Below are 26,510 nucleotides of genomic sequence, written 5' to 3' on the forward strand. Positions count from 1 at the left end.
AGATCCTCCAAATTCCAGTAGGCAGGGGTCACACCCACCAACAGGCCCCCTGGCGTGGTGTAATCCCATCAACGGCCAAGACTCAGAGACTATAAAAACCAGCTCCTAGAAGCACGTGGCCACAGCTGCGTGACATCTTATTATTTCATTCCTACTTTGGACAAACTGACAGGCTACCAAATGTGACCTGTCCACACGGCAGAGTCTGGCAAACTCCCTGTGATGCACCCAATATGCCAAATACCAGTAACAATGATGGGTCTCATTCTCCTAACTCTGAATGAGCCTTGAATATGGCACTTTTTAAAAAATCTCAGGGCTAGGACAAATGAGACATTACTGGGGCCTGCTCGAGGCAATCGACAAATAACAGGATGGTGGTAATTTGTTTGCTTATAATATTTTCCTTTTATCTATAACTCAAATTATTTTAAACTATGTACATCATCATTTTTTAAAAAATATTTTTTACATTTTGTTTTTTGCTATTTTAAATAATATAACATTATATGTTATGAATGTCTTTGTAAGTATCATTGAAAATGCACTGTACTACATGATATTAAGTTTCAGCAATGAAAGTTAAATTCTGTCTTTTCTCATAAACATCTTCCATTTTTTTATATACTCACTACTCTCCTTTATCCTTCCCCTCTTGAAATGACTAAATAGTCTTATATCCTAAATGTTTATTTTTCTTATATTTAGTAACTATATTCCATTCATGAGTGAAATATATAGTATTAGTCTTTTTCTATATAGCTCATTTCACTAACTGTAATACCCTGTAGAATCACCCATGAAGTACAAATAGCATGATTGTATCTTTTTTACAAATGTATGGTATTGTGTTGTGTAATCTTTATCCATTTATTTATTTACAAACAGATAGATTATTCTTAAGTCTTAGCCTCATTGCAAAGTGCTATAGTAAGCATGTATATAACTATATTTCGTGAAGTTATATATATATATATATATATATATATATATATTTACCTCATTGAACGGTGCTCAGGGCTTACTCTTGGCTTTACTCTTGGCAGGGCTCAGGAGACTATATGGAGTGCAGGGACTGAACTTAAGTCATCCATATGTAAGGCAAGTGCTCTACCCTTTCTAATAACTTTCCAGAGCCATTAAATTTTTATTTTTGTACTTTTAGGATAAATGTCTCAAAGTCCATTATATGAAATTTTTATTTTAATTTTTTGTGGACTCTTCATACTATTTTCCATAATGCTAAACTGATTTGCATTACTAAGCACAGTATGTAAGGGATCCCTGTTCTCGGCATTCTTTTTTTGCTCTTGTTGTTTATTGTCTTTCGTATATTAGCTACTTTGACAGGTGTGAGGTGAAGTCTTATTGTACTATGATTTATATATTCCTAATAATATGATTAATATTTTTCATGTACCAGTTAGACATCTGTATAGATTATTTGGGAAAATGCCTTTAAAAGTCAAGTTTTATTTTGGTTTGTTTTTGCTATTGAATTTTTTAATATATTTTGCACAGTAGTTCCTTGTAAAATACTTGATTTGCAATGATGTTTTCCTTTTCAGTAGAGTTTTTTGTTTGTTTGTTTTGATGCAAATTTCTTTATTTCTGGTTTGATCAGTGACACGTGTTTGTATTTTTCCTTTGGCTTCCCAAGTCACAGAAATAGATGACCCAAATATCTCTAAGATATATGTCAAACAAGCTATCCACTGTCTTTTGATGTACATTTTATAGTTTTATGTCTTATATCCAAGTCTTTATTTCATTTAGAATGACTCTTCATTTGTGACTTTACATAACAGTCTAATTTCATTCTTACATGTGTATATATCCAGGGTTAGTATCACTTCAAGAGATATTTTTTTGATCAGTTGTAACTGATTAAGATGGTTTCTTGGAGGCTGAAGATATAGTACTGTGAGTAGGGTACTTGCCTTTCTAGTTTTGATCCCTGGAACTAATATGATCCCCTGAACACAACCAGGATTAATTTATGACTGGAGAGGCAGGAATACACCCTGAGCACCAATGATGTGGTGCAAAAACTATTAAAAGAAAACACACACACACACACACACACACACACACACAGAGTTAGCATATGGCTTCTTCATTGCAAATTAATTGTCTATGGATATGTATTTTTAATTCTGGGTTCCCAATTTTGTTTCATAGAACCATGTGTCTTTTTCATCTTGGTATGATTATGTTTTAATTTCTATTACTTTGAAGACAAGGAGTATAGCTCCAATCAGATTTTTTAATTCATCTTTTTACTATTGACATCTTTTATGTATTCAAATAAATTACACACTTCATTTTACTTCTGTGAAGACTGTTAAATAGGTATTACATTTTATCTTCTTTGTAATAAAAAGGTCATTTTAATGATTGTTCTTTCTTACTGTGGTGACTTTTAACAGTGTCTACTAGTTTTCTTATAAGGGTTTTTAAATTTTCTTTTATTGCATTTATCCCAATGTATTTCATTATTTGCATGTGGTTGTAAATGGAGTTCTTTCCTTGATTTTTCTGTGAATTTATTATCTGCGTATAAGTATGCAATACTATTTTGCATGTTAATTTTGTAGCAAAAACTGTGTTTTCTTGCTAATAATAGTAACAATTGCACTGGATCTTTAGGATATTTTCACTATCACAAGTAGTGATAATTCTATAACTATCACAGATAGTGATGATTCTACATATCCATTTCAAATAAAAATTTTGATTTTTTATGTCAAATTTTTATCTTATTGCTTTTGCCAAAATTTCCAATACATTTTAAATAGTAGTGTTAAGAAAATAGTAAGGAAAATGGTTATCCTTGAGAATAGACAAGGGAACTGTAAGTTTATTCAAATGATCAATAGAAATTTCAAACTTAAAAATAACTGAATATATAGCATTGTATAGCACTGTCCTCCCATTGTTCATTGATTTGCTCGAGCAGCTACCAGTAACGTCTCACAACAAATTGTGAGACTTGTTGTTACTGTTTTTGGCATATCAAGTACGTTACGGGTAGCTTGCCAGGCTTTGCAGTGCTGGTGAGATACTCTCAGTAGCTTGCCAGGCTCTCTGAGAGGGGAGTAGGAATTGAACTGGGGTTGACCCGGATCAGCTGTGTGCAAGGCAAAAGCCCTATCCGCTGTGCTATCGCTCCAGCCCTGCTCTAGCCCTGAATATATAAATTAATTAAATTAACATAAAAGCTGGAAATTTATGAAAAACTGACCTAACCAAATGCACTGTAGTGGAACTATCAAGAGCACAAAACAAGGAAGTATTATTGAGACAGTTGGGAAGAAAAGACAAGGTGATTTAGAAAGGAGCACTCATCAGACCTCCATTAGACTATTCAAAAGAACCTGCAGTTCACTGGAGAATGGAATACTGTGTCCATTATCCTCAAAGATAAAAACTGCCAAAAACAAAACAACTGTATTTTGCAAGATTCTTAATTCTCTCATAGACAAACAAAAGCTGGAGGAATTCTCTCACTTAGACATCCTATATAAAAATGTTTAAAGAGTTCCTTCAATGTAAACTAAAAAGAAAAGTTTACACAGAAATTAATAGAGAAATTAAAATGCAGATATTAAAGTACTAAAGATATACTGACATTGTCAAATCCTCATTTATCAAAAATATCTTAATGTAAGTGTGCTGAACACACCAATCTGAGTTACTAGATGAATTAAATGAAAACTCTACTCTGTTTATAGAAATCTCATTTAAAATATACAAAGGTAGGAAACTGATCCTCCATACTTAACATAAAATATTAAAAAATAGAACTTCTATCCTTAATGAGATAAAATAGAATTCCAGTTAAAATGAGCTAAAATCAAAGTTGAACATCATAAATAGGAAAACATACACAAATCACAAATCATCCTGTTATTCATCGATTGCCTCAAGCAGGCCCCAGTAACGTTTCTTTCATCCTAGCCCTGAGATTATATTCAAGGCTCTTTAGGAGAATGAGACCCATCATTGTTACTGGTATTTGGCATATTGGGTATGCCACGGGGAGTTTGCCAGACTCTGCCATGTGGGCAGGCTACATTCGGTAGCCTGCTAGTTTGTCCAAAGTAGGAGTGAGATAATAAGATAATAAGATGTCAGTCTCCTGCCCCCGTGCCTGGCTGTCCTCGCCGGGGTCCCTTGGAGGGGAGCAGGTTGAGCTTTCCTCCCCACCCCGACCAGGGCTACGGCAGCCCAAGACCTCCAGGACCAGCCACCACCATGCTGAGGAAGACATAATGACTAAGTATATTTACATACCCACAAGGCTGGAGTGATAGCACAGCAGGTAGGGCATCTATCTTGCATGCGGCCAACCTGGGTTTGATTCCTCCGTCCCTCTCAGAGAGCCTGACAAGCTACCGAGAGTATCTCACCCACAGGACAGAGTCTGGCAAGTTACCCATGATGTATTCGATATTCCAAAAAATAGTAACAAGTCTCACAATTAGTTGTGAGATGTTGCTGGTGCACTCTCGAGTGACAGTGATAGTAATTGACTGATGGTACTACATGAATGGAACCTGGGTTGGCTAGGTCGGCCACGTACAAGGCAAATGCCCTACCCACTGTGCTATCACTCCAGCCCATCAGTTAATAAAAAATAATTATTAACACACATAAAGGGAGGCATCACAACAACCCTAAAGAAAGATACATTTACCACCCTACTTAGTCTAGTTAACAGATCATTTAGCTGAAAAAGCACAAGAGATTCAAAGTCCTGAAGTAAAAAATTAGCAAAGTAATTATAGATACTTATAAAGAGTATCACTGAAAACTCCAGAACATACATTTTTAAATTATCTATTAGAGCTTTATCTTAAATAATCCATATATTGGAATACAAAAGAAATCCCTATAAATTAATAAATGTTTATATAACGTTATTAGAACGATGTCATCAGCAAAGCGGAGGTGGTGTAGTTGCCGACCATCTATCTTCACTCCCATGTTTTCCCATTCCAGCCGTCGCATGATGTTCTCGAGGGTGGCACTGAAGAGCTTTGGTGAAATGGTATCACCCTGCCGAACCCCTCTCTTGATATGGATGATTACTTCTTTGTAGAATGGTGAGATCTTGGTAGTGAATCTGCAATAGAGCTCATGAAGGATCCTGATGTATTGAGTTTGTACGCCCTGATTGGCTAGGGCTTCTATGACCGCTTCCGTCTCAACAGAATCAAAAGCCTTCTTTAAATCAATGAATGTTAGACAGAGTGGCATCTTGAACTCCCAAGATACCTCAATGAGCTTGGTTACTGTGTGGATATGGTCGATGGTACTGAATCCTTTTCGGAATCCAGCTTGTTCACATGGTTGTCCTTCATCTAGTGTTCTGCTAATCCTATTCAGGATGACTCGAGTGAATAGTTTGTAGATGACAGACAATAGGCAGATTGGGCGATAGTTGCCAATGTCGTGGATGTCTCCTTTCTTGTAGTACAGTCTTGCTGGTTTTCCATTGGGATGGAACCTTGCATTCAGACAGGTAGCGTGTGAAGAGTCGAGCCAATGTATTGATGAGTACCGATGGTAAGTTCTTCAGGTGTTCAGGTCTGATCTTGTCTGGGCCAGGTGCTCTTTGTTTCTTTACCGACGAGATGGCATGTTGGATTTCGGAAGGGAGAACATTGGGAACGACATATCCATCATGTGGTATGTGGTATGTGGGCAAGTGGATGTGGCTATTAAAGAGATCTGAGTAGAAGTCATGAATAATCTTCTCCATTGCCCTTCTGGAAGATGTGATAGATCCATCATGATGTCGGAGGGCAGTCATCTTGGTTTTGTAGTTGGTGAAGGACAGGCGGGCATTACGAATGTTTTTCCCAGCTTCTGCTGCATCTACCAGTACTGCTGCTCTCCTGTTTTTGAGGTCATCCTTGATGGCTTCTCTGCACTGTTTTGCCAGTTCGGACGTTTGCTTGTGGTTGCCTGAGGCACGTGCCAAGCCACGTTGGCGAATAAGTTCAAGAGTGTTCGAAGAAAGACGGTTTTTTGTGGTTATCTCTCTCTTGGCATTCCTTGCACAATCATGGAGGTGCTGAATCATTCGATCGTATTCCTCATCAATGTTGTCAATGACGGCATCTTCCCATGTTGCCGCAACAGAGCCAAAGAGTTCCCAGTTGGTGGTTGTTCTGGGAGTCCTCTTCTTAAACCTTGCATTCTTTTCTCCTCGTTCTGTGAGGTAGAATTTTGCACGAAGAAGACGGTGGTTGATCCCGTTTGGAATTTTGGGACAACAGCAACATCGGTTAGGCAAAACCGCCGATTGAATATGATGTGGTCTATTTCATTGTGGAACCGTCCATCGGGAGACTCCCATGTCCAACGTTTAGATTCAGCCTTTTGGAATTGTGAGTTACCATGGAAGGTTTTGGTTGATATGATGAACTCAGACAGTCTGTCATCCTGTTCGTTCCATTCCAGGCCATGGGTTCCGATGTGGAGTTCATCGACTGATCTTCTTGGTCCTATCTTGGCATTAAAATCACCGACAATGATCTTGTAGAAGGTGTGATCTTCTTTATAGAATTTCTCTAGCTCCATGTAGAATTTCTCAGTTTCTCTTTCACCATAACTGGATGTTGGTGCATAGACAACAAAGATAGAAACTGCCGGTAGTGAGCCACATTTATTCAAGTGTAATCGTCCGATTCGGGTTGTTAGGCATTCAAATGAATCAATGCTTGTGACTAAGTTTGTGTTGACAAGGATACCGACACCACCGACGCCTCTTTTATCACATGTTCCAAGGAACAGTTCTTCTCCAGTGTCGAAAACAGCATGATGGAATTGATGTCTTCTCGTTTCGGTCAGACCAATGATGTCGTACTTGATCTTTCGTGCTTGTACCATAAGGTCTTCAATGGATGCAGCAGATGCCAGGGTACGAGCATTAAAAGTACAGACAATCATTTTTGTTTTTCTGCGTTTTGGTAGCCTATGTCTGCCTTGGTGTTTTATCAGCCTCTCCTTCCATATCCTTCTCGATTCTGCATATTCAGGGTTAGGGAAATGAGATCCATTTATTACTGGATTTGGCATATCAATTTGGTCTATTTGGCATAGAACATGGATAGCTTGCCAGGCTCTGCCGTGCGGGTTGGATATTTAAGGATATTTAAGGTACCCTGAAAATTTAGAGAAAAGTAAATAAATAGTCGCGCCGCCTGCGGCCACGCGCTCCCAGGAGCTTGTTGTGATAATCTCTGGATCCTGGCCTTTGTTGGGGTTACACGGCAGTTGGAGGGTGTAACTGTCTAGTTACTGACAGGTCCAGTCCCAAACCGTGCAGGCTTGGAGATCTCAGCCCCGGGTCCCACACACCTGGGTTTCTCTGCCAGTTCTGTTATGTCTGAGGCTTATCCAAGTGTGTGGAGAGTGGCCCCAGTAAGGCCTTGGTTGGGACCTGCAGGTCTTCAGCTGTTGGGCCCTGGCGAGGATAGTCAGACACAGGGTAGGAGACTCTGCCTTGTGCTCTCCCGGCAGCTTGTTGTGATAATCTCTGGATCCTGGCCTTTGTTGGGGTTACACGGCAGTTGGAGGGTGTAACTGTCTAGTTACTGACAGGTCCAGTCCCAAACCGTGCAGGCTTGGAGATCTCAGCCCCGGGTCCCACACACCTGGGTTTCTCTGCCAGTTCTGTTATGTCTGAGGCTTATCCAAGTGTGTGGAGAGTGGCCCCAGTAAGGCCTTGGTTGGGGCCTGCAGGTCTTCAGCTGTTGGGCCCTGGCGAGGATAGTCAGACACAGGGTAGGAGACTCTGCCTTGTGCTCTCCCGGGAGCTTGTTGTGATAATCTTTGGATCCTGGCCTTTGTTGGGGTTACACGGCAGTTGGAGGGTGTAACTGTCTAGTTACTGACAGGTCCAGTCCCAAACCGTGCAGGCTTGGAGATCTCAGCCCCGGCTCCGTGAATGTGGAAAGGTCGGACTACAGCTGAATCTTGCGAAGACAATGTTTATGAGAAACAGCCTTGTTCCTGACGCTCCATTCGCTCTCAACGGAACCACCATCTCCGAATGCAACAGTTATATATACCTAGGTCGAGAAATCAACATGATGAATGACCTGGCACCTGAGTTGCGCAGGAGGAAGAGAGCGGCTTGGAATGCCTTCAAGAGCATCGAAGAAATAACTAAAAGGACAAAGAACCTTCAGCTACGAGCACATCTCTTTGATTCCACTATTCTTCCTGCATTAACATATGCCTCAGAGACCTGGACCCTACGAAAACAGGATGAGAACACTATTCGGGTCTCTCAAAGAGGAATCGAAAGAACTATGCTTGGAATATCATGATTCACTCAAATGAGAGATAGAATCCGGAGTTCTGATCTTCGTCAACGCTCAAGAATCAGGGACGCTGTCTCATTTGCCAAGGCATCAAAAATCAGATGGACTGGACACATAATGAGGTTTACAGACAACCGCTGGACTAGAGCCATTACTGATTGGATTCCACGAGACATCAAAAGATCACGTGGACGCCCACCTATAAGATGGTCAGACTTCTTCGTCAAGACCCTAAATGATCGGTTTGAGGCTCTACATGTTCCTAAAACGAACAGATACCATTGGGCTACGCTAGCACGCAACCAGGATGAATGGAGACGTTACTGGCACCCGCTCGAATAAATCGATGAATAACGGGGATTAAGTGATTAAGTGAAGTGATTATATAACGTAAGTGGGCGGGAGCGATAGCACAGCTGTAGGGCGTTTGCCTAGCACGCAGTCAGCCCAGCCGAGCCGGGTTCGACTCCTCTGCCCCTCTAGGAGAGCCCAGCAAGCTATAGAGAGTATCTAGCCTGCATAGCAAAGTCTGGCAAGCTACCTGTGATGTATTCAATATGCCAAACACAGTAACAACAAGTATCAAAATGGAGACATTACTGGGCCCACTCGAGCAAATCAGTGAACAATGGGAGGACAGTGCTACTGTGCTACATTTACTAAGTATCTTCCAGACAACAGTAATAAAATAAAAGAGCTGGGGGACCAAATTAAGTTCCAGGGAACAAGTGAAAAATACAGTAGGATAACACTTCAAAGCTAGAAAGAGTGGTCAGAAAGTCCACAAGAGCTGGTGCTTGTAGGAGTATGAAGGAATATATATATATACTCACTGTTCATTGGTGGGACTATTGTCTGGTTCAAACTCCAGAAAACATCATGGAAATTTTTATTAAAGAATGTATACCCACCTATCTTATTATCAAATCCTTCCTTTTATTTATTTTTTTGTATTAATCTGAAACGTGGCCGACATGGCCGACCTGGGTTTGATTTCTTTGCCCCTCTCGAAGAACCCAGCAAGCTACCGAGAGTATCTCACCCGCACAGCAAAGCCTGAAAAGCTCCCCATGACATATTCTATATGCCAAAAATAGTAACAACAAGTCTCAAAGTTTGTTGTGGCATTACTGGTGACCGCTTGGGCAAATGGATGAACAATGGGAAGACAGTATTATAGTGCTACAGTGTTTGTAAATATTAATTCAAAAAGATAAATGCTCAACTCTTATCACTGCAGCTCTATTTATAATAACAATGATTAGAAATCAATTTGTGTCCAATGATGAGTGCATACAAAAAATAGGTGGTATATATTCAGAGTGGAGTACTACTCATATTTTTAATAATTTACTCAAGTAACTTACTCTGGTATTATCTTAGTTTTGTTGACTTGCTTATTAAATATGTTCTTGTATTTAATATGTACATATGTGATGTAGAGAAACTAAAAAAAGTAGAAAATTCTATTGAAAATTAACTCCTACACTCTGAGAGCAGAAGTAATCTTACTTGAGGGAAAGGAGAAAGATGATGAGGAGAAAGTTAGTTTGTGAAAGAATTAGTGAGAATTGGTGAGAGTTGATTGGTGAGAAAAATACTGGAGAAAGATGATTGGTGGAAGGAACCAGTAGACTATGTTGAATGAATATTGGTCCTTTATTGCTGATGTGATATAGTAGCATATTTAGAAGGGTAGTAGAATTGTTCCTCTAAAATCTCTATAGCCTTACAACCTTTATCTTACTGAAAAAAAGGAAATGGGTCCATCAGAGTTGCCTTGATTCTCATTCATTTACTATATAAAATGGTGAGACCTACCTATTAAAGTATAATTATATACTGTAGCGATAGCACAGCGGTAGGGCATTTGCCTTACAAGTGGCCAACATGGCTGACCCGAGTTCGATTCCTCCGCCCCTCTCGGAAAGCCCGGCAAGCTACCGAGAGTATCTCGCCTGCACGGCAGAGCCTGGCAAGCTACCCGTGACGTATTCGATATGCCAAACACAAACAAAAATAAAATAACAATTTACAAAAAGCAAGTTTACATTCAACAGTAACAACAAAGTCTCCAATGGAGACGTTACTGGGCCTGCTCGAGCAAATCGATGAACAATGGGAGGACCGTGAGCGACCATGATATATACTGTAAATTTTGAATGCAGAGGTGAGGCAATGCCCCAGAAAGGAAGAGCAATAAGTAATGCTACTTACCAGTAGTGACATTGGAGCTGAGTATTACTGGCTAAAAATCAAATTAGCTATGGACAGTAATACAAAAGACTACAATCCTGAAATTCTTAAGATCACAAGGTAAACATGATTGAAAACCATCTCATCTAAATAAAATTATGCACCTAAAATCTTTAAGAATTGCAATACGATTTGGAAAGTATTCAATTTTCCATCATTTGAAAACCTAAAATATGACATAAACTTTTATTAATATATTACTATTGACCACAGCTGATTTACATTGGGTTGATTATACTTTTTCTTATCTTTGTGTGTTCCTTGTGCCTTGCTTTTTTATGTCTTCTTTGCCCAATGCCTATATATTTAAAGAATTTTTGAATGTTGAGATTATTATGAAAAAGTTCAACCATATTTTAAGTAAAAACAATTACAGAAATTTCCCCTAAAATGTACATGATTTTAACTTTTAATTACTTGTTTATGAGTAAAAGGGACTGTTTGCTGTGCTTTTATCATCTATATACTATCCTAATACTTTTATTACTTTAAAAGAATATTGAAAAAATTATTCTTCTTATTAACAGAATAACTGGGGACAATGAGAAAAATGTTTTTATATTTCTGAAAGTATTAATATTCATTAATTTTCAAAGTGTGTAAATACAGTAATATTTAAAAAAATTAATACCAAATAATTTCTTTTTCTTGATTAAACTTGATAGCATTTTAAGATAATGTATTTTAGATTCTTTGTTTGTGTAAGAGTTCCTGAAATGAATTTTTTCAAGCATAGCAATGGGTATGAATTCTGCTTGCCTAAAGGCTATGAAACCCAAAAACTGTGAAATGGAGTTCAAGCACAGCCTTTTATTTCTGCCAGAAGTTCAGCTGTAGTTTGGTGTGGTTTGGTCAGCGATTTCAACAGCAGCTTTGAAAACTTTATCTACATATAAGCATTCTTGTACTGGGCTTTTGTGAGTATTGAAAAGTGAGTTCTTTATTTTTCCATCCATTATGCATTTCCTACTTTGCTTGAATAAAGAACACTCATTGAATACATTTGCTCCTTCCACAGCCAATTGAAATATATGAATAATTGATACACTCTAGATAGATTATCTTTCATTGAAAATCCCTTTATATTTTATCCCAGGATTTTGTCTTAGGCGATGTGGTGGCTAAAAACTACATTTCAGAATTTCAGTCTTATTCAGTGCTTCAAAAACTTCTCCTTTAAATAGTTTGCTCAAAAATTTAATTCAGGGTTGGAGAAATAGTACAGGAGGTAGAGCACTTACCTTATAGGTGACCAACTTAGTTCTATCACAAGGAACCCATATGATCCCCTGAGCCTGTAAGGGGTGATGACAGAACTAACAGTAAGCCCTGAGAATTGTTGGGTGAGGCCCCAAAAATAAAACCAAAAAATTATTCTCTTATGTTTAGTTCCTCAATTTTCTGATTTTTTTCAGCTTGAAAATAAGAGTCCTGATAAAATGAATTGGGTAAAAATATATCACAATGAAACTATCGTAAAAACCCAACAGACTTATTTTCGTTTAAAGAAAAAAAAAAACCTTGATTGAGGGCCAGGGAGATAATATAAATGATTTATGGCATATGCTTCACATACAAAAGTTGAAGATTTGATCTTTGGCACCACATGATCCCATGAACATGGCCAGGTGTAGTCGAAAAAATAAAATAACAATTTACCAAAAGCAAGTTTACATTCAAAAAACCTTTACTGAAGGCCTACATTTGATCCAAAGCAGCTAGCAAAGATGAAACTGCTTAAGTAAACAGCTCAGAGTCAAGGTTCTTTTAGATGTGTTTCATTTAAATGTGCTTCTAAAAGTTAGATTCAATTCAAAACATCATTAAAATACTTCAAATATGTAGCATGATTTACAATTTAAAAGGCTTTTCACATACAGCATTTTATTAATTTCATATGAAAGGACTTAGATCTGAATTCCAATTTCAAATCATCTGCTTAATGGTTGTTTGAACTCTGGCATATGCCTTTCTCTTATTCCATCTTCAGCATACTATAAACAGTGGCTTTTAATCTAGTAGCCTTTGTTCTCTCTTAATAACTACCTGAGAAAGCTCACAGGACAGCCCTGTTTCTGGGTATGCTTTCCACTGACTTCAACTCTGGATGAGAAAGAAAGCTTTTGCTAATTCCTGGGTTACCTCAACTATCCCCATGAGGTGTTTTTTTTCCTGCTGTTCCTTCACTGTTTAAATAGTTCCCAAGTCTGATATCCCTCTCTTTGAGATAGAGCATTAGATAGATACTTGTTTTCTTGATGAGAACCTGATTGATAAACCTCCCTTCATTCCCATTTCTTCCTTTGAAAGTGGAGGTAGCATTATTTACTCCAGAGGGATGTTTAGAGAATTAAAATTGTAACATGCCTAAGGGATGAAGTCAGGGGCTAGAATAACAAACAGATCAGCCGTGGGGGAGGGCTGCCATGTGGGAGAGGACCTGGGAGAAGCTGATAGAAGGGAAAAAAAAAACAAAAACAAAAAACATTTATTATTCCCATTGTCCTGAGAATCTTATACTTGCAAAAACGATTTTCTAATTTTAAGATAATGATACTTACAGATATTAAGCAAACATGGAATCAGACCCAAGTCTATCTCAGACATTTTTTTTATCTTGTTCTTCTTTCCTGTCTCCCATGATGACTCCTATTGGAAAAAATCCAGATATAAACTGTTTACTAAACATTGTTGAATTAGCCAGGCTCTGTTTTCAGAGATGGGAATCTGTAATCATTGACAAAAAGCAGAACAATATTTCCTTGTTTAGTTTACATGAGTTGAAGATTAAGTTGAAGTGTTTTATTACTTAAAATACTCATATACTTTCTAGAAGATAATGAATAGCTTTATATAAGTTTATATTATATATATATATATGTCACATTTTTTTCAGTCCCTTGACAGGGTGGTTAATTGTGCTTCGGAATTATTTTGTTCCTAATAACCACTACTGTCCATGTAAATGCCACTTTGAAGCATCGAGTTGTGGCCTTTATTCTATTTATCCATTGGGTTCGCAATCTGTGTTTCCTCACCAAATTAATTCAGGTTTAAAAGTCTTAGGGCTGGAGCAATAGCATAGCAAGTAGGGCATTTGCCTTGCAAGCGGTCGCACAGGGCTGACCAGAGTTCGATTCCCAGCATCCCATGTGGTTCCCCGAGCACCGCCAGGAATAATTCCTGAGTGCAGAGGCAGGAGTAACCTCTGAGTATTTCTGGTTTGGGCCTAAAAACCAAAAAAATAAAAATAAAATAAAATAAAAGGCTTGGAATATTTTCTAGAAAAACATATACATCATACACATGAAAGGAATTCATTAAGATAAATATTGAAGTTGTGGAAGTTCAAGATTATAATAAGTGTAAATTCACAAGTTAGGTTTTGAGTTTGTAAACTTTAAAAGAAATTGAAGTTTCTTTATAATAAAAATAGGGTCCCTGATATTTTTTAAAGTTGTTCCTTTTAGTTTGGGCAACTATACAGGCAGAACAATATAATTTCTTTAAGGAAAATAACTTGGAAAAATGATTTACTAGCATGACAGGATACATGACAAAAACTTCAAGAGCTCCTGACAGCTGTGGAGGATGAGCTAATATTTGAAGTAATACAGTAGAGAAGACAGGTGAGTACAGACCTCAGATTTCCCACATATGAGGTACCTGGGAAGTTTCTATACTGTTGTGGGAAACAGTGATTTGTGTATAAAAAGTCTAACTGTATACAAATACCTGAAGGAACCATTATTGATAATATAAAAAGAAATCTTGAAGACGAGAATATCCTTCCAACAATTTTCTTCATATTTTTTCCTTTGTTCCTTATGAAATGCTTTGTCTTTGCATTCAATTGCCTAGGGCCATACCAACCTGATCATTATTTCTTTAGATGTTATAAATTGCACAAAGTTTAGTTCAAAATTAGGCTTTGGGTTGAGAAAAGACCACCTGGGAGAGTGAGGTGTGATAACTTTAGAGTAATTGAGCAATAAGAAAGACAATCAAAATATATATTCTTAAAATGGAAACTGAAAAGTCTGAAACTCAAATAAGGAAAGTTAGAAAATACATTTTGATCTTGAAGCACAGATAATAAAAGTTAACTATGACCTTTTATGGTTATATTTTAAATACTATTTAAATTGTGTAAGGTTTATAATCCAGGACACTATTTGATTGAGGAAACTGAAAAGGCACATTTATTTATAGTTACCAGATATCTGGCACTGGGCTCCCCAAATCTAAAAATAAGCTTTTGAAATATCGCTCATTATCCTTAATTTGAATAGGAGCTTAAGACATGAGTGTATGAAGAATATTCCTTTGGAGCTCAAAAGGAAAAGGCACAAAGTATGGGGTTAGTGGACAAACTTGGTTTATGAAACGGTGCCAGTGTTTAAATTTTTTTAGTCGTGAAAGGGGCCCTGAGCCCAACTGCCACATGTGTCTAGGTGGAGATTTTCTCATACACAAGAAATTCTCAGATTCCAGAAGGGTTTTAGTGAGTACAATTTGCTCTTTTAGAGTTTGCCTGGACGTAGCTTCAGATTCATCATTTTAAGACACCTTAAAATGTCAGTGACAAAGTCCCAAGCATATATCTTTCATTATCCACTAAGCACTGTAGTACTGTCCTCCCATTGTTCATTGATTTGTTACTGTTTTTGGCATATCAAATACGCCACAGGTAGCTTGCCAGGCTTTGCCGTGCGTGCGACATACTCTCTGTAGCTAGACAGGTCTCCAAGAGGGATGGAGGAATCGAACCCAGACGGGCTACGTGCAAGACAAACACCCTACCCGCTGTGCTATTGCTCTGCCTAGAAATGATAATCAATGTATAGTTATTAGATAATTAATTCCTAAGACTCACACATGAAATTTTAAGTACCAATCTCAAGCCAGGTGCTTCAGAAGAACCTGTGCTTCTGACTAGCCATTATTCATATGTTCCCCAAATTTTCTAATGCATTCAACTAATTTTTTAGAACAGCTCATCTAAATCAGAAAACCAGTTTATAAATTAGTTTACTAACTTATGGCTTTAAATTGCATTAATGCATAGCCCAAGTACAGCCAAATGAAAGAGGCAAGGTATGAGAAAGAGAATTTACATTTCCTCTCTAGACACTCTCCCAACACTCAACATGGAAGCTCTCTGAACCCTGTCCTCTTCATAACTTAGCCCTCTCTGATTAAATTATTGACCAATGTCCGTTGGTTGTGGCCCCCTGGAGCTCCCGGGAGTCCCCAAACTGGAATCAAGAACTTGGCTGTACAAATCAATCACCCCCATTCTTCAGTCTTTCCAAAGATTTCCTCATTTACATAACACTGATAACACTGGCACTTTTAACAATTGGGAGATTCCAAAGCTGTGTGTATCTGTGAGTCAGGAGCGGTGGGTTAAAACCAAGTACATACAGGAAATATATTTTTGTCATCTGAATGAACAAATATGATTTTCCTGTAAGTCACTAGTACCTTAATCATAAAAGAAGACCTTGGTGAGTGTGTGTGAGTGTGTGTGTGTGCGTGTATGTGTGATGGGGGGGTTGGAGGGGGCGGTAAATGAAATGTACTTCAAACAATTAGCACTAATTAAATATGTGATTTTTTCAATATTAAAAGGATAGAAACTCTAGGATTTACATCAGACTTAACTTTATCTAAAATTCTCTTCACAATTTCAACATACTACCTGTACTGAATGTGAATGAGTAAAGCTATGAAAATATACAAAATGCGGTTGTGCTATTAATCAGGTGTGATCTTTCAATATATCATAAATTTCAGTGATCAATGTCAAGTCTTATCCTGATGACTTGGGGACTAAACCAATGGATCAGAGTGACAGAGACAAATAAGAAACTAAACAGGTGCGTGAGAGTCTGATAGGAGTGGGGGCTACCTGGTAGATTTTCAGACATGCCATTTGAAAAAGATGCAGGATAGTTCTAATCTCTGCCTGTCCTCATCAATGATTCTTTATGCTTCTAAGTGAACTTGTGTCATCTCTTGCATGTTTTGTTTCCTTAAAATCCAAATCAGTATTTAAATTGTTATTCTTCAAAGCATAAATTTCTGAGTTTCAAAAAGATATAAATTAAGTACTATAGAAACTATTTGTAGTAAGTTTATACTTTAATATATTTGATGTTTAATACTTTTAAAAATTATATCCAGACAATAATTAATATCTGAAATTTAAAGCATTAGTAAAAATATAAGCAATATATATGTGTTTTACATTTTATTATCACTTTGCTAGTTATAATTCTATGTGTGTGCATGTGCATGCAGTGTGTGTGTGTATGTGTGTGTGTGTTTGTCGGGGGAGTGGTGGTGTTGGTCTACACTCTGTGGTGCTCATGGGTAACTTCTGGCCCTGTGCTCAGGGATCACTCACAATTAATATATTAAAATTAAAAATAAAAGTATTCATTAAAAAGGATCATAATATAATCAGAGATTCACAATAAGTGTTTTTCCTATTACATGCAATATTAATCAGGTTTTTTTTTTATTATACTTTATTCCAGAAAACAAACTGCTTTATTTTCTGTATATCTGAAAATTCACAGTCAGGGAATGCCAAGTGGAAAATCAAGAAGCCATCATTAATAAATTTAACCTAAAGAATGCACATAGAAGGGTCTCAGGAGCTTGCTTTGACACTTTTGTGGATCTCATTGCTTTTAGGCTGTGACAGCTGACTACCTAGTCAGCTACACTGGAATCATTTCTTTCTCGATTTTTTTTATTTCTTTATTTTATTTTATTTTATTTTATTATTTATTTATTTGCTTTTTGTCACACCTGGCGATGCACAGGGGTTCTGCACTCAGGAATTACTGCTGGCAGTGCTTGGGGGACCACATGGGATGCTGGGAATCGAACCCAGGTCAGCCACGTGCAAGACAAACGTCCTACCCACTGTGCTATCACTCTGGCCCCAAGGAGTTATTTCTAATGTACCTCATCAGTTATCTAAGATGCCTAAGTCATTCACAGGTATATTTTATAGAAATTCACTCTGGACTTTCTAAAAACTCTTATCTGGGAGCTACTCAAGTGTAGCTAAATTTAGCTCTGATGAAAAATGTGATTTTCTTCCCTTCCAATTTTCAAAGTTCATGCATGTGTTTATAATGCAAATCAAATACATTAATTGGTGTTATAATGTTACTCCATAGGAACTCACACAGAGAAAAGGATTCTTGCACAGTCAAACCAAGCCCCATTTCAGCATCCTATGGTATTTGTTTACCCATAATTAAAATTCTGATAATTAAAAGTAAATCATACATATTTTCTTTATATGGATAAAGACCTGATCAAATTCTCCAGAGTAAGCAGTGACACAAGTGCCATGTTATTATATTGATCTTTACATAACAGATTATTTTTTCTACCCTCATCAAATCCTTATGTGGTAGCTTTCAGAACAGATTACAAGGTTAAATATGAACACAACATATTGTATTTTTACTTGATAATCATAAAAGAAGCTATAAGTGGACCCGATAAAGAGAAAACCGATTTATGTGGATATTATTTATGGTGTCAGGGATGGAACCAAGGGCCTCATATATACAAGATATGTGCTCTATCTCTCAGCACACCCCATGCTTATGATTGTGGGTTTTAAATTTATAATTGGAGATGGTTACTGTATTTGGTTTTGGAGGGAGAATAAACAGCATATAACATAATAAAATGGCAGATTTTTCATTGATTAATGCATTTCACAAATATATCTAGTTCAGTTATACCAGTGGGACTAAATTTACAAAAATTAACAAATATTTCTAGTCCAGTTAAACGAAATGTTATAAATAGTCACAAATATTTATGGTACTGTTAAACCAGTGGAACTCCAATGTTTAGAGATGGGTATGGCTATCTGACTCGTTTTAAACAGTGAAATGTGGGTAGCTCTAAAAGGCAAGGCAAAATGTGTCATAACTCCCTATCCCAGTCCCTCTCCTCACACACACATGCACATAGACACACCCACATGCACACAAACATACTTCATAACCCTTCTGCTGTTGGCACTGTTATAAAACTAATTGTATTGTGAGTCTGTATTATATGAGAAGGATGGTGTTTAACACCTTCTAGCTAAACTGTAGTACTGTAGCACTGTCCTTGTTCATCAGTTTGCTGCAGTGGGCACCAGTAGCGTCTCACAACAAATTGGGAGACCTGTTGTTACTGTTTTAGGCATATCGAATATGTCACAGGTAGCTTGCCATGCTTTGCCATGCAGGCAAGATACTCTCAGTAGCTTTCCAGGCTCTCTGAGGGACGTGGAGGAATCGAACCTGGGTCAGCTGCGTGCAAGGCAAGCACCCTACCCGCTGTGCTATCACTCCAGCCCAGGGCCAAGGAGGTGACTCGGTGGTAGAATTTCTTGTTAAACTGTGGGAGCATAAAATTAATGGGGAAAAATATTGCACCAGCACCTAAAATATGGGGATATAGTCACTCTGATAGACAGTATGAGTCTAATGTCTTTCTATGGTACTCTATTATTTTTAATTCACTGTCACTGTCCTCCCATTGTTCATCGATTTGCTCGAGCGGGCCCAGTAACGTCTCCATTGGAGACTTTGTTGTTACTGTATTTGGCACATCAAATACATCACGGGTAGCTTGCCAGGCTCTGCTGTGCGGGCGAGATACTCTTGGTAGCTTGCCGGGCTCTCCGAGAGGGGCGGAGGAATCGAACTTGGGTCGGCCATGTTGGCTGCGTGCAAGGCAAATGCCCTACCGCTGTGCTATCACTCCAGCCCAATTGTTTTTAATAATTTTTTAATTTTTTTTTTTTTTGCTTTTTGGGTCACACCTGGCGATGCTCAGGAGGTACTCCTGGCACTGCACTCAGGAATTACTTCTGGCAATGCTCGGGGGACCATACGGGATGCTTAGAATCGAACCTGGGTCAGCTACGTGCAAAGCAAACACCCTAGCTGCTGTACTATAACTCCAGCACCTGGAACTCTGGTATTAACAGTATTGTGAGTTACAGTGAATACTCTCCTCCACCACTATCTTATGTTCAACCCCCCAGCACCCTTTACACATATACACGCCATCCAGTACCCTTTACACATATACATGTCATAGTAAGCTCAGTTTTTCACACCATTATTAGATTCTGTTGCCTTTGGGTATTTATTGTTTCCTTCATTATATACTGCATATGAAGAGAGATTATTCTTCATCTATTCCAATCCTATGATTTCACTCAACAAGATTCTCTCCAGATTCATCCATGTATCAACCAATTGAATGCTTTTGTTTTCTCTTATTAGCAGAGTAGTATCCCATCAAGTTTATCTACAATAGTTTCCTTAGTCATCCGTTCTTAGATACTTGAATTGTTTCCAGATTTTGACTCTTGTGAATAGAACTAGTATGAACACAGATTGTAAATATTTTTTCAGAATAGTTTTTGAGCCCTTGAGGCAAACGTCCCAAAATGGAATTGCTGAGTCATAAAAAAAAGCCTGGCAAGCTCCCCATGACATATTGATATGCCAAACACAGTAACAATTGTCACAATGAAGACGTTACTGGGCCCGCTTGAGCAAATTGATAAACAATGGGAGGACAGTGACAGACAGTGATTCTTTGTTTTAAAAATTAAATCCCTATGACATACACAATTGCAAAGCTTTTCCTAATTTAAGTTTAGTCACACAATTCTCCAACAATCATTCCTTCACTATTGTGCATTCATACACCTCTCTCTCTTTTTCTCTTTTCCTCTCTCTCCCCCACACACCTCAATTTCTCTCTCTCTCTCTCTCTATCTCTCTATCTCTCACTCTCTCTCTGTCTGACCCTTTCTATTCATTTTTCTGTTTTAAACACACTGGTCTGTTGCTAAAAGGGTATTATTCATAACGCTTTACCCCCTTTCAGAACTCAGTTCTTGTCCTGTCTATCTATCATTGTTACAATGGTTCCATCTATGTTCCTCTCAACCTTTGTGGCAAACTTCCTTCAGCTGATCAGTGTCCCTAGCACTTTCTCTATTATCTCTGGGTATTACTATCATACTATGTTGTTTTCTATATATGTCCCACAAATGACTATGATCATTCTTGTCTGTGCCTCTTCCTCTGATTTAATGCATTCAGTCAGTGCTTAGGGTTTTTTTTTTTTTGATGAGTGCCCATATTGTTTTTCCAAACCCAGGTTGAAGTAACCTACATTCCTACCAGCAGTATATAAAGGTTCCTCCTTCCCCTTCTTCCATCCCAACTAAACACTGATTATTTTTGTTATTTTCTGTCTGACAGTGTGAGTCTATATCTCATTGGGCCCCCAATGAATTGTCCCCCATATATTGATGAGGTTTATTTTATTGTTGGTTGGTGGTGTTATGTTGTATTCTAGCTTTATTTATCTTTATTATAACTTTGCCATATGAGCGGTGGGTAAATATTTTCTTCCAGTGTGTGGGGTGCTTTTTATGATGATCATTGTTTCTTCTGCAGTGTAGAGATTTTTAGGTTTAATGTACCCTGTTTTTTTATCCTTGCTTCCATTTACATGATTAAATGCATTGAATAATTTAAGATGCCACTAAACTCAATGTCATGAAGGGTTCTGGGCCTGGGATTTTATTTGAGGGGAGGTTTTGAATACTGTTCCAATTTCTCTGATAATAATTTTTTCAGATGCTCTGTTTCTTCTTGGGTTAGTCTAAGGATGTTATAGGAATCCAAAAATTAATTCATTTATCTTAGATTTTCTAATTTTGTGTCACAGGGATTTCAGTGTCATAGCTTCACTTAATCACTTAATCACTTAACTTCCTGTTAGTCGTCGATTTGCTTGAGCGGGCGCCAGTAACGTCTCCATTTGTCCCTGTCGCGTGCTAGTGTAGCCCAATGGCATCTGTTCGCTCTGGGAACATGAAGAGCCTCAAACCGATCGTTCATGATCTTGATGTAGAAGTCTGACCATCTGGTAGGTCACGCGGCCTTTTGACATCCCGTGGAATCTGGTCGGTAACAGCTCTAGTCCAGCGGTCGTCTTTAAATCTCATTACGTGACCAGCCCATCTGATTTTTGATGCCTTGGCAAATGAGACAGCGTCCCTGATTCTTGATCATCGACGAATGTCGGAACTCCGGATTCTCTCTCTTATTTGAGTGAAAAGTGATTTTCCAAGCATATCTCTTTCTATTCCTCTTTGGGAGACCCAAATAGCATTCTCATCCTGTTTACGTAGGGCCCAGGTCTCTGAGGCATATGTTAATGCAGGAAGAACTGGAATCAAAGAGATGTGCCTGGTGGCGGAGGTTCTTCGTCCTCTTAGCTATTTCTTCGACGTTCTTGAAGGCGTTCCAAGCTGCTCTCTTCCTCCTGCACAGCTCAGGTGCCAGGTCATTTGTCAGGTTGACTTCTCGACCTAGGTACACATAGCTGTTGCATTCGGAGATGGTCGTTCCTTTGAGAGCGAATGGGGCATCAGGAACAAAGCTGTTTCTCATAAACATTGTCTTCGTAAGATTCAGCTTTAGTCCTACCTTTCCACACTCACAGTCAAAGTCGGCCAGCATTTGTGCCGCTTGGCTAATGTTTGGTGTTATTAGAACAATGTCATCAGCAAAGCGGAGGTGGTGTAGTTGCCGACCATCTATCTTCACTCCCATTCCTTCCCATTCCAGTCGTCGCATGATGTTCTCGAGGGTGGCACTGAAGAGTTTCGGTGAACTCTTCACCCTGCTGAACCCCTCTCTTGACATCAACGATCACTTCTTTGTAGAATGGTGAGATCATGGTAGTGAATCTGCAATACAGCTCATGGAGGATCTTGATGTATTGGGCTTGAATGCCCTGATTGGCTAGGGCTTCAATGACCGCTTCCGTCTCAACAGAATCAGCGGACACTCGCTGCCCAGCGTCATGGCCTCTTCGCTGCGCTCGCTGCTCCTGCTGGCCGCCTTGGTCCTGGCCATGAGCTCCGTGCTGTGTGCGAGGTCGGGCGTGAAGGAGTATGGACACCTGCTCCCAAAGCCCGTGCCGACGCCCAAGCTCAACCGCAACGAGGACGTGTCATAGCAATCCTTGATATTACTTCGAATTTCTGTGATATGTGTTGTGACATCTCCTTTTCATTTCCAATTATCAGTCTTCCCTCTTTCTTTGAGTCGAACTAATGGTTTGCCTATCTTGCTTATGCTTTTAAAGAACCATCAGTTGTTTTCTTCTTAAATGGTTTTTAAGTTTCCATTTAATTGAAGTTTTATTTATGTTTTATTATACTTCTTTCCTCCTGCTTGCTTTGCGTTCCATGTTGAACTTTTTCTAGCTACTTAATCTATTGTTAAGTACTTTGGGACCTCTCTTGCTTCTTAATGAATGTTTGCATTACTATGAATTTCCCTCTCAAATACAACTTGTCTGGTTTCCGATATGTTCTTATAACTCATGTCTCTATTTTCATTTGTTTCCAGAAATCATTCGATCTCTTTTCTGATTTTATCTTTGGCCCACTGGTTCAACGACATTAAATTTTTTATATTTCCTAGTGTTTGAAAGTTTTTCCCATTTCTTTTTGTGATTATTTTCTATTTTCAAAGCAGTGTGATCTGAGAAGATATAATGTATATCTCCTTGATTTTGTGTAGATATGTTAAACGGTCCTATGGTATATTAGGCCCATCTCTTCCATTTTTTTCTTTCAAGGTCATCATTTTCTTCTTGAGGTTTTGCGTAGTTCATCTATCTAGCCATGACAGTGTGTTGTTAAATCATCAACTACTATTGTGTTGTTGTTAGTATAAAAATAAAGAATTCTTAAAGAGTTGTGCCACCTCGTGCAAGGTCCATCCTAATCTTTTCTTTATTATTCTAATTTTACTATACATATGGCCAAAGTGAGTGCAAAAATAAAATTTTTAAGTCTAAAACTTGTCAAGAAGTTAAAAAGCAAGAAAGCAGAAAATGCATATGAAATAATAATGAGTGAGTTCAATAGGTTACTAATTGTACAAATGTTTACAATATAATATGGAACTGATAATGAAATTTTATCACATTTCCAGATTATTGGGAATAGAAGAACAGTAAATCACCGTGCCTGTAATTCACATATATAATTTTTATGAACACAGTTTACCAGTAATTTTATGTTCCAAGTTTCAGAATTGTCAGAATCATTCTATTGATCAATCAAGCCTAGTTCTGGTCCAGAAGCTTGTAGACAAGAAATATCTTATTAATTTTTCAAAGTCTGACTTGAAAATGTATACAAAAGAAGAGACTCAAAAATATTCTGCATTTTTGGGAAATAGTGGTATATAAAATTAAAACACAAATTAGGGGAATTATATTGTACTGAAATAAATGTAAAAACTAGAAAAATGATCACTCTCATTGATTAAATTGCTTAATTTATTCATCTTATAAAGATGAGTATAATAATAATGCATTAATTTGTTTTGAGATTCAACCTGTGTCAGGCACAAGAGTTGTTACATGTGCATACTAGGTTTTTAGATTTTCCTTTGGGACACGGGGGTTGATTTCTGGGCCACATCTGCAGTGCTTAGGATTTCTCCTGGTTCTTCATTCAGAAATTAATTCTGGTGGTGCTCAAGGGACAACATGGGATGGTGGGAATTCGTCAGGTTCGATAGGCAAGATAAGTGCCCTATCCACTGTTTTAATCACTCTGGCCCCTCATCTTTTAGAGGGGTCATACTCATCTTTATGAGTATGCATATGAGGATTTTTATATCAAACAGTGATTTCTTAGTAACAAATTTATATGTGAATATAAATATGCCTTTCCTATTATACCACTGATTATTGCGAGGGCAATATGAAAAAAACAGCCAATGTGGTCATTCCCCATGAGTAGCTGAGTAGTTCTTAGACAATTGAGGAGTAAATTAGATTTTTCTCTGTTGTCTAAATGAAATTTCACTCCTAGAGAATCTCCTGGGTAATGTATAGGGTTATCAATCTTATAATTCATTTGGCATTGTCATTAATCAAATGCTTTGATACATATATATTATATATATCACTGTCACTGTCCGCCCGTTGTTCATCGATTTGCTCTAGTGAGCCCAGTAATGTCTCCATTGTGACAATTGTTACTGTGTTTGGCATATCAAATACATCATGGGTAGCTTGCCAGGCTTTGCTGTGTGGGCGAGATACTCTCGGTAGCTTGCCAGGTTCCCCAAGAGGGGCGGAGCAATCGAACTTGGATCGGTCATGTTGGTTGTATGCAAGGCAAATGCCCTACCCACTGTGCTATCGCTCAAGTCCAATATATATATATATATATATATATATATATATATATAAATGATATATCAATTTAACTGGGATTATATGACAATTTTTATACATACATACAACAGAGCAAATTCTCCTAATGCTCTCAAATAACAGAATTGCTATAATCACTATCATGTCAATTCCTTTTCCTTCTAACAGTCCTATTAACTCAACTCTTTGGCAGAATCTTTTAAAAATGTTTCAGCAGCTAAAAGAGTCCAGAAGGCCGTGAAGTGGGGCCATGAAACAGGGCAATGGCTATTGGATATTTTCTTCTGACTCTAACTAGAAAGTCAAGGAGCATGAGAAACGCTTTCTAGACAATGTGAAAAGAAATAGGAAAATACATTCTAATTAGTCTCCTACATAAATATCTGAAGAGAACAAAGAGCATCAGTCAGGAGGCTATTGTCTTCCTAATTGTGTTCCAAATTGGAAATGGCAACTTGTTTTCTTCCTCACATAACAATTTTCTAAATAAATTACCCCTCCGCCCTATCTGCTATTCTTTTGATAATTCTGTTATTTGAGAAAAAGACATTGTGGTTAAGGAAAACATAGATCATGAACCATCTCCCTGGCTGAATGGGAAATCAAAACAAATATTGAGATTATTATGTGTTGAATATCAGATTCATTTGTTATGATTTAGAAGTGATAACCTTTTATAAGTTACATGCATCACTTATTGCCTATTAGAACAATTACTTAACACTCGATAAGCAACAGCATTGTTTCTTGAAAATCATAAGAATATCTGGTATCAAATTTATCTTAAATTATTTTAGTAGCTCTTTAATATAAATATATATGGGAGATTTAATAAAATCTTCATTATAATGTAGTACACTTATCATTAATTTAGGTTTATTCCCTATAATTCTCAAATAATGAAATGTTTATTTGCTTCAGAATGTTTTTATGATCCATCTTTTAAAATAACTTGATTTTTGTTTTGTTTTTTACTTTCTCTTATCACTGTTTATCACTGTCCTCCTGTTGTTCATCGATTTGCTCAAGCGGGCCCAGTAACGTCTCCATTGTGACAATTGTTACTGTGTTTGGCATATTGAATACGTCTCGGGGAGCTTGCCAGGCTTTGCCGTGCGGGCGAGTTACTCTCAGTAGCTTGCTGGGCTCTCCGAGAGGGCGGAGGAATCGAACTTGGGTTGGCCATGTTGGCCACTTGCAAGGCAAACTATCACTCCAGCCCATCAACTCCATATTTTTTTGAGGGGGGGGGGGGGTTGGATCACATCTGGAAGTGCTTAAGATCATTCTTTGCAAGGCTCATGGAACCATGAAGTATGCTGGGATCTAACCTGAGCTGGCCAGGTGAAAGACAATCACCCTTTAATGTCAGTTATATATCTGCTATACTATCTCTCCAGCAGAAACAACTCTATAATTTTTTAAAGAAGTATCACAGTGTTTCAGTGTTGTCAGTGAAAAATCTCAATTTTAGGTAAAAATATCAGAATTAGATGCTGCTTAGATGGTCAATCTCAGGCTTGTTTGTTAATAATTTCGCTTTGTAGTCACAGAATCTGCTTGTATTCTCAACATAGCTATCAGGTATTAAGTGCTATGACA

The 26,510-nt window shown here is 37.8% G+C and overlaps 1 non-coding gene across 1 annotated transcript; it reads right to left on the reverse strand.

Annotated features, from left to right (window-relative positions):
• Nucleotides 1-23,408: 23,408 nt before the first annotated feature.
• Nucleotides 23,409-23,515, reverse strand: LOC130026992 (U6 spliceosomal RNA). The gene has a single exon (XR_008792951.1). It is a non-coding gene; the product is annotated as a U6 spliceosomal RNA (small nuclear RNA).
• Between the last annotated feature and the right edge of the window lie 2,995 nt (nt 23,516-26,510).

The sequence above is a fragment of the Sorex fumeus genome, unplaced genomic scaffold, assembly GCF_029834395.1.
Source record: "Sorex fumeus unplaced genomic scaffold, SorFum_2.1 ptg000035l, whole genome shotgun sequence".
Classification (NCBI taxonomy): domain Eukaryota; kingdom Metazoa; phylum Chordata; class Mammalia; order Eulipotyphla; family Soricidae; genus Sorex; species Sorex fumeus.